Source organism: Heteronotia binoei, chromosome 7 (genome assembly GCF_032191835.1).
Source record: "Heteronotia binoei isolate CCM8104 ecotype False Entrance Well chromosome 7, APGP_CSIRO_Hbin_v1, whole genome shotgun sequence".
Taxonomy (NCBI): domain Eukaryota; kingdom Metazoa; phylum Chordata; class Lepidosauria; order Squamata; family Gekkonidae; genus Heteronotia; species Heteronotia binoei.
The window spans coordinates 89,516,236-89,531,599 of record NC_083229.1 but is presented as its reverse complement, the minus strand read 5'-3'; the positions used below and the strand labels follow the sequence as shown (position 1 = coordinate 89,531,599).

Genomic DNA, 15,364 nt, shown 5'->3' with positions numbered 1-15,364 from the left:
TCATGGTTTGATGAGACATCTGAATGCCATTACACAATGTCATCTCGACTTGTAAGTCTTCAATCACATGTGCTGCTTTAACTATAATATTTATTGCCAAAAACGTGATCACCATCTTTCAAGTGTAACCTATTATTTCCCATATGGGAATTACTGTTTAATGCAAACATGGAAGGGAGACAAGATTTGCTGTTCTGCAGGGATACTGCTATCTTTGGGAACACAGGTTTTTTTTTTTTTTTTAAGCCAAACTAAAACAAGTTCTGTCTCTCTCCTACTCAAATCCCTCATTTCCACTCTGTTGAGATCATCTGACTCTGATCATGGTGAGCTAATCTGTTACATAACTAAAACACACAGAGAGACAAAGTCTGCAGTCCACTCAGTGCTGGAAGCTATTGGGACTTCAAAGGGAGGATCTGGATATGACAGCTGCAGCATCAAGCCTTTAATAATGAAAGGATATGCTAAGAAAAATAACAGTATGAGATTGGTTACTAGGAGGATCTGACTGAAAGCTTAAAGTGTTTGGATATTCTTTCTTTTTTAGATTTAAGAAAATTTAGAGGAAGAATAGATAATATGTTTCCATTGAAGATGTGAAAATATCCCAGGTTTAAAAAAATGAGTAGCTATCTTTTGAAAAAGGGGGCTTGTCTCACAGCATTTGATGAGATTTTACTTTCGCCAAATGAAGACTGCTTTCTCGGGGAGCTGCTATTAATTACAATTTACCGTAGATGAGTATGTTTCTGATTATTAGGTGACTTTGACGTGGTTTCAAGTGCACAAGTGAAAACATATTTGAAAATAAGAAAAAGTAAAATTTTAATATATTTAATTGCTTTAAAAATTGGATTTGGACTGGTTGGAGAACTTTTTCTTGACTCAGTCTCCTCACACAAATATGTAAATATCTTACTATCGCATAACACATACAGACCACAGCCTATGTTCCAAAAAGATGTTTTTTTCTGGATCTAGGTCTTCATAGTACCCCTCCTCCCAACTTGGATGATTGTTCTCCCTTTTTAGTACAGATTTATAACCATGTGCAAACGCAATTACAATCAAGTACTAGTTTATTGTACTGGAAGAATACCTTTACATTAATGTTTTATTCTCTCTAACAGAGCATAGGATGACTACTATGCATTACAGAGACAATGAAAAACCAATCTAATAAGGATACCATAACAAAAATCTAATTAAAAAGCATATAAAGAAAGACAAAATATACAGTATGTCACAGAAGTGAGTACACCCCCTCACATTTTGTAAATATTTACATATATCTTTTCATGTGACAACACTGAAGAAATGTAGTGAGTCTACAGCTTGTATAACAGTGTAAATGTGCTGTTTCCTCAAAATTACGCAGCACACAGACATTAATGTCTAAACTGCTGGCAACAAAAGTGAGTACACCCCTAAGTGATAATGACCAAATTGGGCCCAAGTAGCCGTTTTCCCTCCCTGGTGTCATGTGACTTGTTAGTGGTACAAGTATCAGGTGTGAAGGAGGAGCAGGTTATCGCTCTCACTCACTCATACTAGTCACTGGAATTTCCACATGGCACCTCATGGCAATGAACTCTATGAGGATCTGAAAAAATGAATTGTTGCTCTACATAAAGATGGCCTAGGCTATAAGAAGATTGCCAAGACCCTGAAATAGAGCTGCAGCACGGTGGCCAAGACCATACAGTGGTTTAACAGAACAGGTTCCACTCAGAAGAGGCCTCACCATGGTTGACCAAAGAAGTTGAGTGCCCATGCTCAGCGTTATATCCAGAGGTTGGTTTTGGGAAATAGACGAATGAGTGCTGCCAGCATTGCTACAGAGGTTGAAGGGGTGGGGGGGGGGGTCAGCCTGTCAGTGCTCAGACCATATGCTGCATCAAATTGGTCTGCAGGGCTGTCGTCCCAGAAGGAAGCCTCTTCTAAAGATGATGCACAAGAAAGCCTGCAAATGGTTTGCTGCAGACAAGCAGACTAAGGACATGGATTCTGGAACCATGTCCTGTGGTCCGATGAGACCAAGATAAACTTATTTGGTTCAGATGGTGTCAAACATGTGTAGCAGCAACCAGGTGAGGAGTACAAAGACAAGTGTGTCTTGCCTACAGTCAAGGATGGTGGTGGGAATGTCATGGTTTGGGGCTGCATGAGTGCTGCCGGCACTGAGGAGCTACAGTTCATTGAGGGAACCATGAATGCCAACATGTACTGTGACATACTGAAGCAGAGCATGATCCCCTCCCTTCGGAGACTGGGACGCAGGGCAGTATTGCAACATGATAACGACCCCAAACACACCTCCAAAACAACCACTGCCTTTCTAAAGAAGCTGAGGGTAAAGATGATGGACTGGCCAAGCATGTCTCAGACCTAAACCCTATTGAGCATCTGTGGGGCATCCTGAAATGAAAGGTGGAGGTGCACAAGATCTCTAACATTCACCAACTACGTGACGTCGTCATGGAGGAGTGGAAGAGGACTCCAGTGGCCACCTGTGAAGCTCTAGTGAACTCTATGCCCAAGAGGGTTAAGGCAGTGCTGGAAAATAATGGTAGCAACACAAAATATTGACACTTTGGGTCCCATTTTGGACATTATCACTTAGGGGTGTACTCACTTTTGTTGCCAGCAGTTTAGACATTAATGGCTGTGTGTTGCATAATTTTGAGGGGACAGTACATTTACACTGTTATACAAGCTGTAGACTCACTACTTTACATTGTAGCCAAGTGTTATTTCTTCAGTGTTGTCACATGAAAAGATATATTTAAATGTTTACAAAATGTGAGGGGGTGTACTCACTTCTGTGACATACTGTATATCAGTCTGTATGTTAATGATGAAAACCTCAAGGGCAAGGTGGGTAAACACAGTTGCTTAATATTATAAGAGAGCTCACTGTGGGAAAAAGAGAAATCTAGCAAAATGCTAACAGTCAATGCCGCAGATTTATCACTGGGGACAACACAGGAACAGATTTCTCACTAGCATTGCTCCGGCACAAGTGACTGATTTCCCACCAGTTGCTCCACGGACACATTTTGAGGTGTGGCTCCCTCCAGTTCCCCTTGTAGTTTTGTAATGCTGTCTTTTAAGGATTAGGAAACCATGAGGGGAACTAGAGGGAGCCGCACCTCAAAATGCACCCACGGAGCAACTGGTGGGAAATCAATCACCTGCACCGGGGAGCAGGGGGAGATAGAAGTCTGGGGGTGAAGCAATGCTAGTGAGAAATCGATAAGACAGAAAGGACAGAGAGGGTTGTACTGGAAGTGCAGTTGTTGTTCTGTGTATCAGAGACAGAACTGAACACAATATATTGATAAAATGATGAGGAACAAACACCTCCACAGACTCACCAAAGGAAGTATCATGTCTCTTGACAAAGCTTTGATACTGATCTTGAGGAAATATCTGGCAGGTAACCTATATATAAAATACTGTGATAACAGGAGACTTCAGTTATCCCAACAACAGCATTCAGGTCATGACAAGAGACAATGTTTCTTGATAAAGTAGTCAAGAAAGGAGGCAAGTTATAATTTAAAACTGAGAATTCAGGCATGGGTATCAATGTCACTAATTTACAAATGTCACTAATTCGACACACACACTGTATATATCCATCACAGGCAGAATAAATTCTTCAAAAATAAGAGTAGTTTAAAAGAAGCTGAAGAGGAATCATGAGGAACAAATTCCTTTTAGAATGCTTGGAGCTTATTTAAAATTACTACAGCAGAAGCTGAGATAAAATACAGATTAGAAATGGGAACAACAAGTTAAAGAAAGTGCCAACTTGATTAAACTGCAGTGTCAAGGAGGCTATAAAAGGCTTCTTTTTAGAAGTGAAACTCTTGCTGAAATGAGGAAAATAACAAGAATTTATTTATTTATCTGGGATTTATATCCCGCCCTTCCCACCGAGTGGCTCAGGGCGGCTTACAACATATATAAAACTAACATAAAAGTATAAAATTACACTTTAAATTAACATTTCACAATATATAATTAAAATCAAACATTTGTTATAACTATACATCATTAAAACAGCCAGCAGTCGTGGAGCTACACTCTATTCAGCTTCGGATAAAAATTCAGTATACAATATACAGCATTCAGTAGTCGGTATACAGGGCCGTTAGTTGTGGGCCAGCCGGAAGAGGACTGTCTTACAGGCCCTGCGGAATTGGGTGAGATCCCGCAGGGCCCTTACCTCCTCCGGCAGCTGGTTCCACCAAAATGGAGCCATTACAGAGAAGGCCCGGTCTCTTGTGATCTTCAAGCGGGCCTCCTTTGGCCCGGGGACAACCAAAAGATTTTGAGATCCTGATCTCAGTGCTCTCTGGGGAACATGCGGGGAGAGACGGTCCCTCAGGTAGGCAGGTCCTAGACCATATAGGGCTTTAAAGGTAATAACCAGCACCTTGTATCGAACTCGGTAGGATATTGGCAGCCAGTGCAGCGCCCGAAGTCCCGGCTGAATGTGCTCCCACCTTGGGAGCCCCAATAACAACCGGGCGGCGGCGTTCTGCACCAGCTGAATCACAACACATGCAAGCTGATACTGTGAACAAAGACATAATTTGAGGAGCTTATTACTGTATGTCAAGTGCCATAAAGTCACTTCTGATTTATGGTGATCCTATGAATTAATGTCCTCCATAATGTCCTAATGTTAACAGCCTTCCCTGGGTCTTCCAGGTTGAGGGCTGTGACTTACTTTATGTTGCGACCACCTAATGTTTGGTCTTCCTATTTTTTTGCTGCTTTCAACTTTCCTCAGCATTATTGTCTTTACCAGTGATTCCTGAATTCTCACAATGTGACCAAAGAAAGATAGCCTCAATGTAGTCATTTTAGCTTCAAGGGAGAGTTCAGGCTTGATTTGATCTAGAACCAATTTATTTGTCCTTTGGGTGGTTCACAGTATCCATAAAAGTCTCCTCCCACATCATATTTCAAAGGAAACTACTTTATTCCTATCAGCTTTCTTCATTGCCCAACTTTCACACCCATTCATAGAAATGGGGAATACTATAGTATGAATTAACTTGATCTTCGTCACCAGTGACATCCTTACACTTAAGAATCTGTTCTAGCCAGGGCCGAATCTAGAGGAGACAGAGGGGGCACCCACCTGGGTGCCATCTGAGGGGGCACCAAATTAGGCGCCCCTGGAAGGGGTTGGGGGAAACAATAAAGGCTCCACTGATCAGCAGGCCCTTGAGCGCCCTCCCCTCTACTTTTATGCTGCCTGTGCACAGAGCCCAGAAGGAGAAAGTGGGGGTGTCATGGGGGCACATACTCCGTCCTCAGAGCCTAGAATGGAACAAATGCCACAGCACCGCCCCTGCTCCTTTCTCCTTCCCAGGTCTGTACACAGTCCTGGGAAGGAGAAAGCAGAGGCGCTGCAGCAGTGCATGCTCCATCCTTGGAGCCGAGGATGGAGCACATGCTGAGGCAGGCCCCCTGCCCCTTTCTCCTTCCAGAATCTGTGCACAGACCCAGGAAGGAGAAAAGGGGTGGGTGCCTGTAGGGGGAAAGACTGGAGGTTTGTCTTAGCAGGTTTTGTCCCTAACAATTCTATCTTTGATTTCAGTTTCTACTATTTTGCCTAGGATAGGCTGACTGGAATGAAATCTCCTGGTTCCCCTCTAGATCCCTTTTTAAAAACTGGTGTCACATTTGCTACTCTCCTGTCTTTTGGTACAGCAGTTGACTTTAGTAATGTTACATATATGGGTTAGTAGATAACTATCTCACACCTGAGCTCCTTAAGAACCTCTGAGTGTATGCCATCAGGAACTGGAGATGTATTGGTTTCTAATTTCCCCAGTATGTCTAGAATATCATTTTTGGTCACCTCAATTTGGCTCAGTTCTTCAGATTCCCTTTGTGAAAACAGGGGCTGTGGCATGCCCCACACTTTCCACAGTGAGCACAGAAGCAAAAAGGTCATTGAGCTTCTCTGCCATCTTTCCACCTTCCTTTAGTAATCCCTTTATTATTTTATTATCCAAAGGCCCCACTGCTTCTCTGACTGGTTTCCTGCTTTGTGTATGTTTAAACAAATGTTGGTCCTGATGCCTTTGGCAACCCACTCCTCAAAATCATTTTTTTCTGCATGCCTAATGATTGACATGGGGTTTTTTGCCAGACCCTGTGATCCTTCCTATACAATTAATCGGGGCAGACCTTTCACTTTTAAAAAGAAGCCTTTTTATTTTTATAGCATCCCTGACTTGTGTGGTTAACCATGTAGGCCTTCTTTTAGATTTAGCAATGCTTTTCCTAACCCGTAGAATTTGGGCTTCAATTAGTGTGGTTTTAAATAGCTTCCAAGCATCCTCTATGGATGTGAATCTCTTGTGTTTCCCCTTCAGTTTCCTTTTTACTATTTCCCTAATTTTTGTAAAGTTCCCTCTTTTGAAAAGTTTTGGACTTTAGGGGTAACTTTTCATTGACCTGAATGCTGAACTTAATAGCACTGTGGCCACTGTTCTCAACTGGCGTAACAACCTCTATATCTCTCACCAGGTCTTGAGACCCATTCAAAACCAAGTCCAAGATCACTACCCCTCTGGTTGGCTCCATGACTAACTGTCATTATGATATCCATGAATCTCATTTCTACAGCATGAGTCGAGCATACCTTTACCCAGTCAATGTGAGGCTAGTTGAAGTCCCCAATATAACATTATTTGCTTTAGTCATCTCCCTTATTTCCTTCTCCATCTCAAAAACAGTCTTCAGGTTTGATCAGGTGAGCAACAGTACACCCCCACTTTTAATAACCCTCAAGGCAACAAAATTTGCAATGCTAATATGTAATATTCACATATATGTACTAAATTTCAAATTCCTGATATGTTCTAATTTGCCTCACAATGTAAAATTGTGAGGCACATGCCCAGAATGTGCTATTAGCTTACACTAATTTTTAGTCACAGTTCCAGACATAAACTAAGTGCATACATAGAAAAGTCGTGAGAAGGGTGGGCAAGGCCAGTGGCACTACAGAATCCTGATAAGAAACAAGGTGTACAATCCAAGCTTGATTGATTACTCTTGGAATGTCTCAACCATCCTTTCTCTTTGCAACAGACAAGAGAGATGGAGAAGAGAGAATGTGCTGGGATAGGAAACTGCAGCACTAGCATTCTTTCTCATGTCTTTGAGAACTTGCAAGGATAAAGAGGTACCATCTTTGGATAACTTGGCAGTCCTAACAAAGCAGTAGATTGCCCGTCCCAAGGTCTTTGGTTCTGCCATTTTAAATATGCAAAGTACTAACATCTTCTATGTTGCTCTCAGAACATACATAAAAGCAAACCAATTAGAGTTTCTCAGAAGCAAGTGTCATGGGACTGCAATATATATTTTGATTTGGAAACTCTCCAATAGAAGACTACCGAATGCTTCATAAATCTCTGGTGGAGGTCTTCATAGTGGATGGGAAAGAATTTAAAAACTTAGTAGTGCCAATATCTCAATTATCAAATTACTGGAAGTCAACATTCCATCAAAGAAAGGGATAACTTTTTGCAGGTGGTTTGGAAAGGTTTCCATCTGTTCTAGGTCTTCTGCCTCTGCAGGTTTTGCTGTGCACATTAATTCTGCAGAGAAGGAACAGAATCATTCCTCCTTAAATCTCCAATCCCACAGTCCTAAAAAGGCATGCTAAGAATTGCAGCACAAACTGGTGAATTTAACTTGCTCAAACTCCCTCAACCAGACAGAAAGTCCTGCTGTGACTGCTTCAATATTCCCTAAAAATTCATCTCAAAGTGCCATGGCTAGTTCCTTTGCACGTGTGCAGTAGCTGCTTGTCCTAAAAAGAATAGGTCATTGTTTAGTTCTGACTGGAGAACTGCAATCTAATTTACCAGAGAAAAGACTGTATCCCCCCAGGTTGTGGCCTGGACACTGAACTGACCAACTTCTATTGCAAAGCATGGAATTACCTGTATTCCATCCTCTCACTACACCTGCAGTCAGAATCATCCTTTAAATTATCAACATTAGATAGATTGCATTACTTGCTTCTTACATACATGGCTGGCGTGTGGGAGTAGGCCATGTTGGTGACTGCCTAGGGCACTGCATGCCTATGGGGCACCACTAGGCACCCCCTCCCCACACACCAGCTGACCCACAGCCTCTTTCCCCCACCCGAGTCTTTCTCGCACCACGGGAAAATCGAGGGGGAGGGGCTTTGCATGGCCACGGAGAGGTCAAGCGAGGGCTGGACATTTGCAATGAGGGCTCCTCAAGAGGACCCCTCCATGCAAACAGGGCCATCTGGACCCACTCGACTTTCCCACACTGCAGGGAGGTTGAGTGAGTGTTGGATGTTTGCAAGGAGGGTTCCTCAAGAGGAGCCCTCTATGTAAATGGGTCCACATTTGGACAAATGCTGGGGGTCCTCCCCCACTGGAGGGGCAGGGGTGGAGCCTTGCCATGGGCGGCAAAAGCCCCAGCACCGACCTTGCTTACACATGTGCAGTCAGCAGCATCTATTTGAGAAAAGATCACAAAGACTGACCAAAATATTTGTTGGATTTATGAGCAGATATTAAAGAGGAACCTAAGCAGCATTTTGAAAGTTTATTCTTTTCTTTTTATTTGGACTAATTCCTGATTGCTACTGGCAAGCAGGGCATGAGCCTAACCAAAAGGAGATCACGCATGACTAATCTTCAGACTACTTTCACAAGAGGCACAAAGGCTGCACACTCACTTGGAAGTAAGCCCCACTTGGTTCAGTGAGGTTTACTTCTGGAATATGGGAGGCCCAACTGCTTTTTACCTGCAATGTTTGATTTGCAAATACTATTAATGTAGTAAACACAGCAAAAGATATACTCGTTTAAAAATGAACAATGGATGTTGAATTTTATTAGGTGACCAAAATTAAAGAGCTGTGAAGTCAAAGCGAACAATCCTCCTCATCCTGAAACAAACAGAACTTAGGGTGGAGTCACAGAATTTGCATTTGGCATATAAAAGATCAGCCTGCTAAGAGCCCTGTACCTCTGGCAAGCCAGAACAAGTCTGAAAGAGTCAGTTAACTTTAAAAGAGAATGGAATTGACAAGGCAATGACTTCTTTGCTGTGCTCTGGAGGATAACCTTTTAACCTGACAACTTAACTAAGGCTAGCTGTGGAAAGTAATAATTTTGCTTTGCTATGGAGCTGGAGATCAATTATAACTCGGAGCTGGATGATGTTCTCTTTAATGAGCTGTGAGCAATGGTACCTCATTGCAGGAAAAGAATAGTAATTAAAAAGCTTTCTTGTTGAATTGTGTTGTTCTTGCCCTTGTTTTACTGGTCCTGAAGGCCTAAAGAGATCTCTTTGCAAGTTTTAATGACAAAGCAGCCAATCACACTCTGACATTTATATGTACCTGGAGGAATCTTGCTTTCCTGTCTTGTGATAATTCTCTATTCTTTACTCTGCTTGCTTCGAGGAAAGCTGGCCTAAATAACGTTAAAGTAGTTTGAATTTGCCCCAAGGATATAAAAATCTCCCTATCATTTTTGAAAGCATATTGTTTGGGAGAAATAACACATCATTCTGTATAGTTTAAGATAGACTGGGTTTTCATTTTCAGCCCCCCTCTTTCGTTTACAAATTAAAGAACTGTTTGAGTCATTTTTAAACTTGCTCAGCACTTTTGAGTTCTTCTTACTTTAAATGCATTAAGTAGAATCAATTTAAAATTTTGATGACTTTCTTAAAAGTGCCTTGATATAAAATAATTTCTTTTTCAAGCTAAGAAATCAATGCATGGGCTCAGTGAAATGTGTATGCAAAGTTAGGACTGCCAGGTCCGCCTTGGCAGGAGATGGGGGGTAGGGTTGCCACATCCAGTTTGGGGAGTTCCTGGAGATTTAGGGATGGTGCCTGGGGAGGACAGGGACCTCAGTGGGGTACAATACCATATAGTCGACCCTCCAAAGCATCCTTTTTCTCTAGGGGAATTTATCTCTGTAGAATGAAGATGAGATGTAATTCTGGGAGATCCCCAGGTCCCAACTGGAGGCTGGCATCTCTAGGTGCAAGCATACTTATTTTAAATGTAGGCTTTTTACTATGAATTTATTCCTCCAAAGTCTTCAATCTTGAATATTTACTAGGGCAAATGTAATTGGAATTAGAATTTACTTAATCTATTTAGAAGAAAGACACTAATTAACATCAAACAAAAGCTCCTGTAAATACTAAATTATTATAAGTGGACTGGATATAGGGTTGCCATATTCTTATCAGGGCTGGGAAATCTCCTGTCCCCAATGGCTATTGCCCACAGGCACTCCTAGCTAACAGGAGAAAAAAACAAAACCCAGTGTCAGCAATGGTGTGACATCACTTCTGCGGAGGAAAAAGTGATGTCAGTTTTTTCTAGGAATCACTGGAAACTTTACAGCTTTACCACAGAGCCTCCAGCCATTCCTAGAGATAACAGACGGCATTTGTGAGTCCCCCACCCTGAAGTGGAATAATGCCAATGGCACCCACCATGCTCCCCCCCTCTTGGCTCCCACCATTTGCCAGGCAACCCTAACTGGATGGTTGCTTAAAAATTTCTCTAAGGTTTGATCATCACAGAAGTCTTGATAATAGACTAAATAGTGAGACTGGTCACACATTTCAGTCATGCTCATCATTGGTTTTGTTATAGAAAAAACCTAGATTCTTAATATAAAAGCTAAAAATGTACTGTATTTATAAACAGTGGGTTAACAAGTAAACATATAGAAAACCGGCTCATGGCCAAACAGAAAGAGTTTCTGTCCATACTGACATGCCTACATCTTCACAGCTATCCCAGTAATCTATCTGATAAGTTGAATGACTTGAGGCTTCATCTATGTTAATGTAACATTTTAGCCCTAAGTAGAAAAAGAGTATTATCAAAGACCTATACTTTGTTACATGGGTTTAGAGTGTAAGTTTTTACAGCTACAGCTACAAAGTGGTGTTGAACCTTGACACCACTCTGCGTTTATTCCAAGTTGGGTTCAGCCAGCAGATGCTTTTGGAACCTGAGGAAGTGTTATGTGCATCACCACAAAATGGTTTGAGGAGGAGCATAACCAAATGGCTGCCTACTGCAGGGCCCATCACAAAACATTAGCAGGACCCACAGGATGTATAAAGGTTTAAATCCAAATGTTGTACTGCAGCAGATCCAGCTTCTTTCAAGTTGATACTCTCTACAGAGCCCCGTGGCACAGAGTGGTAAGCTGCAGTACTGCAGTCCAAGCTCTGGGTTCAGGTAGCCGGATCAATGTTGACTCAGTCTTCCAACCTTCTGAAGTTGGCAAAATGAACACTCAGCTTGCTGGGGATAAAGTGTAGATGACTGAGGAAGGCAATGGCAAACCACCCTGCAAAAAGTCTGTCATGAAAACTTCATGATGCGACATCACCCCAGAGTCAGAAACAACAGGTTCTTGCACAGGGGACTACCTTTACCTTTAAAATTGCAAAAATAATGCCTGATGGGCTGTTCTGAAGTACTTCCTGCTCCAAGGAAGAGAAGGAAATCTATGATCAGCTCTTTGATTGTGGGGAGAGATGCTGTTTCATTTCGTTCTCCAAAGAAAGGAGAGGGTTTGGTCCCTAAACAGTCACTGGGAGAGACTGCCAATCCCAGGGACATAAGAAGTCTGCTAGGCTCCAACTCCTGAGAGCATTCCACAGCAGGCACACCCTCCAGTATGCTTTCTTTAGTCAGCACACAAGATAGGCCTCAGTTTAGAGGGCATCAGCTATACTCTGAGCCCCCACTTCCTCTGGCTTTGTGCCAGTCCTTTTGTGGTCCATCCTCCTTGGCCCACCCTGGCCAAGCCTAATAAAGTACTGGGAGTGCACTGACCCTTGCCTCTCATAATGACTGTCTTCATCGGCAGGCCCATGGTGAGAAAGAGAAAGTGAACCAATGGCCCCCTGGATGGATTTCCACTCTCCTGTCCCAAACCTCGGTCCCTTTGCTACTTTGAGCAATACCCAGTCCAGTGGGTCCTATAAAGCAGACCTTTAAAATATATAAAGGTTTATTAAAGGATTAAAATGATTTCACTATGCAGTACAGTGTCTATAGTTCAGCAACAGATAAAATAAAGACGCTAACTATTCTAAAGACACTGAATACCTGGTATTAGATGGCAAATCTTCTTGCAGCATAAAATTCAAGCAGTAGCATAAAACATTCTATATGTTGCAGTCCATCATGATGAAGCATAACATATCAAAGCATACTAGTATGGCAAGAGCATAAAGTTAGTGGGGCCTCTCTCTAGCCTATACCCTTATAGCTTTTTGCCCTCTGGAAATAGGTGATCCCTCGGATCCAATCAGGAATTTCTCTTCTCCAGAAGATATTAACATCTGCTCCTAATTCCCCCTTCCTATTTGCTTTTACAACTGAGCACAGGTTCTCATGATTAACCAATATCCTCATTCTTAAGTCTGGCCTCAAGAGAGGTAAGGATGATAGCTACAGGAAGGTTCCAATCATGAACACCTGTGAGCTGCACAAGGTTCTCTGATAATCATGTTAATCCTCGGAGGAAATTAGGGTGCTTTGCCTCTCATCTGCCCTCCCCTAAGGTTTTAAGAGGCTCCTGTGCTTGCCTGAATACTCCTCAGAGGACTCCAGATGCCAGCCTACTCCTCTGGCCTGTTTCCAGGTATAGTCTGCTATCTGAGTCCCGCCTCCCTTCAGAGGTACAGACCAGGCCTTCCAGGCTCTGAGGCCACTGTGAGCACATTTCTGGGTGTGGCCTCACCCATACACCTTTTTGAACAGCCCCTGGTTGGCTGCGTACCTTAGTGGTACCTGGGCAAGGCTGTCCCCCACCAGAGTCCTCTCCCGTGCAGGTGAACACAGGGGAAGGTTGCCACCCCTGGACACAGTCTCTACCTCCAACTAAGCTAAGGATGTGTAGCTGTAGAATGCCAACTCAGGATAAATAAAGTACTTTGCTAGTCAGTCAACAGGAGGAGGAGGAGGAGGAGAAGAAAAAAAAGATGACGACTGCAGATTTATACCCCACCCTTCTCTGTGAATCAGAGACTCAATGCAGCTTACAATCTCCTATATCGTCTCCCCCCACAACACATACCCTGTGAGGTGGGTGGGGCTGAGAGGGCTCTCACAGTAGCTGCCCTTTCAAGGACAACTCCTGTGATAGCTATGGCTGACCCAAGGCCATTCCAGCAGCTGTAAGTGGAGGAATGGGGAATCAAACGCAGTTGTCCTAGATAAGAGTCCGTCACTTAACCACTACACCAAACTGTCATTAAAGTTCTGTGAAGTTCTGTTTGGATTCTTCTCAGCAAGCAAGCAGGCATGAGAAAATGTTTTGTTGGACATCACATTAGGACTTACTGCTCTATGCCAACTGGATTACTTTGTGTTCAGAAGTTTCCAGCTTTTCAGTATAAAGCCTGACTATGAATCACTTTTGATCTCATACAAAAACAATAATCCATGGATAACATCAAACAGTGGTAACACTAAATCAGCTTGTCTCCATGTTAATCTTTGAATTTAGTTAGGAAATTTGTGGTTATAACGTTCCTTTCTTTTATTTCCACTTTATAATGGGGTATTGGTTAAGAATTAAATAAAATTTGTACATTTAGCAACTGAGTTAAGTCAAATCTGTCTTCTTATGGTTCTCTCATTCTTGATTTAATCAAAGTCTTTTGTAACAGCTATATTTTAAAATTATGAGACTTCTGCAATTTCCAATTGGTCTAATTTATGACTGGAAACCCTATGGGAGGATGGTTACACACTCCGAACTTAAGTTTCCCTTAGAACTTCTAGCACCACAGGCCAGTCTTCCAGCAGCAGTCAATTAAAGACAAAACCATAGGGGTCCCATTTCATATACGTAAGTGATTTGCGGAAAGGATACATTCAGTTCTACTTACCAAGACAGACGTACAAAAGCCACTGTAACCCTTGGGAACCAATAAAACTGTGAATCACCTCCCTGTAGCTGAACATATAATGGCAAATATTCTGGAAAAAAGAAACAGAGAATACATGTTCAATATGAAACGTTCAGTGTTTCCACTGATGCAAGAGAAACAAAATCCTGATGAAATTGTTCATGGTTTGCAGCTGAAGAGTGATTAATATGCCTTTCAATACATGTGCATTCTCTATTGGACCCTGATCCTGGTGGAAGGGCCTGCCTGACGAGGTCAGGAAAGTTCCCACCCTTCTGTCATTATGCAGACTATGTAAAACACAATTGTTCAACAGGGCAGTTATGTAGAGATTAGGGCTGTATTATAACGACCATGCAGGAGGGTACAATAATAAAGGGAATGAAACTGGGGACTATACTATATATATAGCATTATCTGTTTCCTGAATGTATTATTTTGCTCCCCTGTATTGTCTTCCACTTACGTAACACTATTTGCTACATTGATAGGGTTGCCAGTCCCCAGTTAGGGGCAGAGGACCCCCTGGTTTGGAGGCCCTCACCCACTTCAGAGCTATAAGAAAGTGAGGGGGGGAGGGAAATGTCTGCTGAGCACTCCATTATACCCTATGGCGACTAGTCCCCATAGGGTATAATGTAGAATGAATCCATGGGTATCTGGGGCTCGGAGGGGGCTGTTTTTTTAAGTAGAGGCACCAAATTTTCAGCATAGCATTTGGTGCCTCTCCTCAAAAAACACTCCAAGTTTCAAACAGATTGGACCAGGGGGTTCAATTCTATGAGCCCCAAAAGAAGGTACTCAGTCTTTCATTATTTCCAGTAGAGGGAAGGCATTTAAAAGGAGTGCAGTCCCTTTAAATGTGGTGACCAGAACTTCCTTCAGAATTCAATCATACTGGTTACAACCTTGCTTTTGGCTCCACCCTCAAAGTCCCCAGATATTTCCTGATTTGAACCTGGCAATTCTAATTGTATAACATAGCATAATAATTTATGTTGTGGTGTAATGGCCCTGCTGACCTTCAGGCCCCATTTTATTTCCACCCTCCATGGTATCTAGGCACAGGCAGTCATTCAGAATCTCTGCCCAGTAACACACCACTCTCCCTACTCACTGACTGTCAAAGGATTCTCTCACACTTCTCCTATGGTACACTGCCTCAGATGGTCAATTTCAGAATGATCCACCAAGGGGGCCAGCACTCCCAGCTTCCCAGCATTCTCAGATGAAAGGTCCCACCTAGAGCCAATTTCTTCCACTATCCAACAACTGGTTATCACGGGGATGACTGACCAACAAAATATCACTGGCATTGATTAAATGTTCATTATGCTGGAGTCTTAAGAAGACGTTAGGCATACTG

General features: G+C 42.5%; 1 protein-coding gene across 2 annotated transcripts in view; it reads right to left on the bottom strand.

Moving 5' to 3' along the window:
• Positions 1-15,364, bottom strand: part of LDLRAD4 (low density lipoprotein receptor class A domain containing 4) — a 405,903-nt gene that overhangs the window by 334,409 nt on the left and 56,130 nt on the right. The window contains exon 1 of one of the 2 annotated variants that reach the window (XM_060244044.1): positions 13,978-14,070. The exons of the other annotated variant lie outside the window; for it this stretch is intronic. The gene's annotated coding sequence lies outside the window, so the exon portion shown is untranslated. Of the gene's footprint in view, positions 1-13,977; positions 14,071-15,364 lie in introns of those variants that run through there. 2 annotated transcript variants of the gene reach the window in all.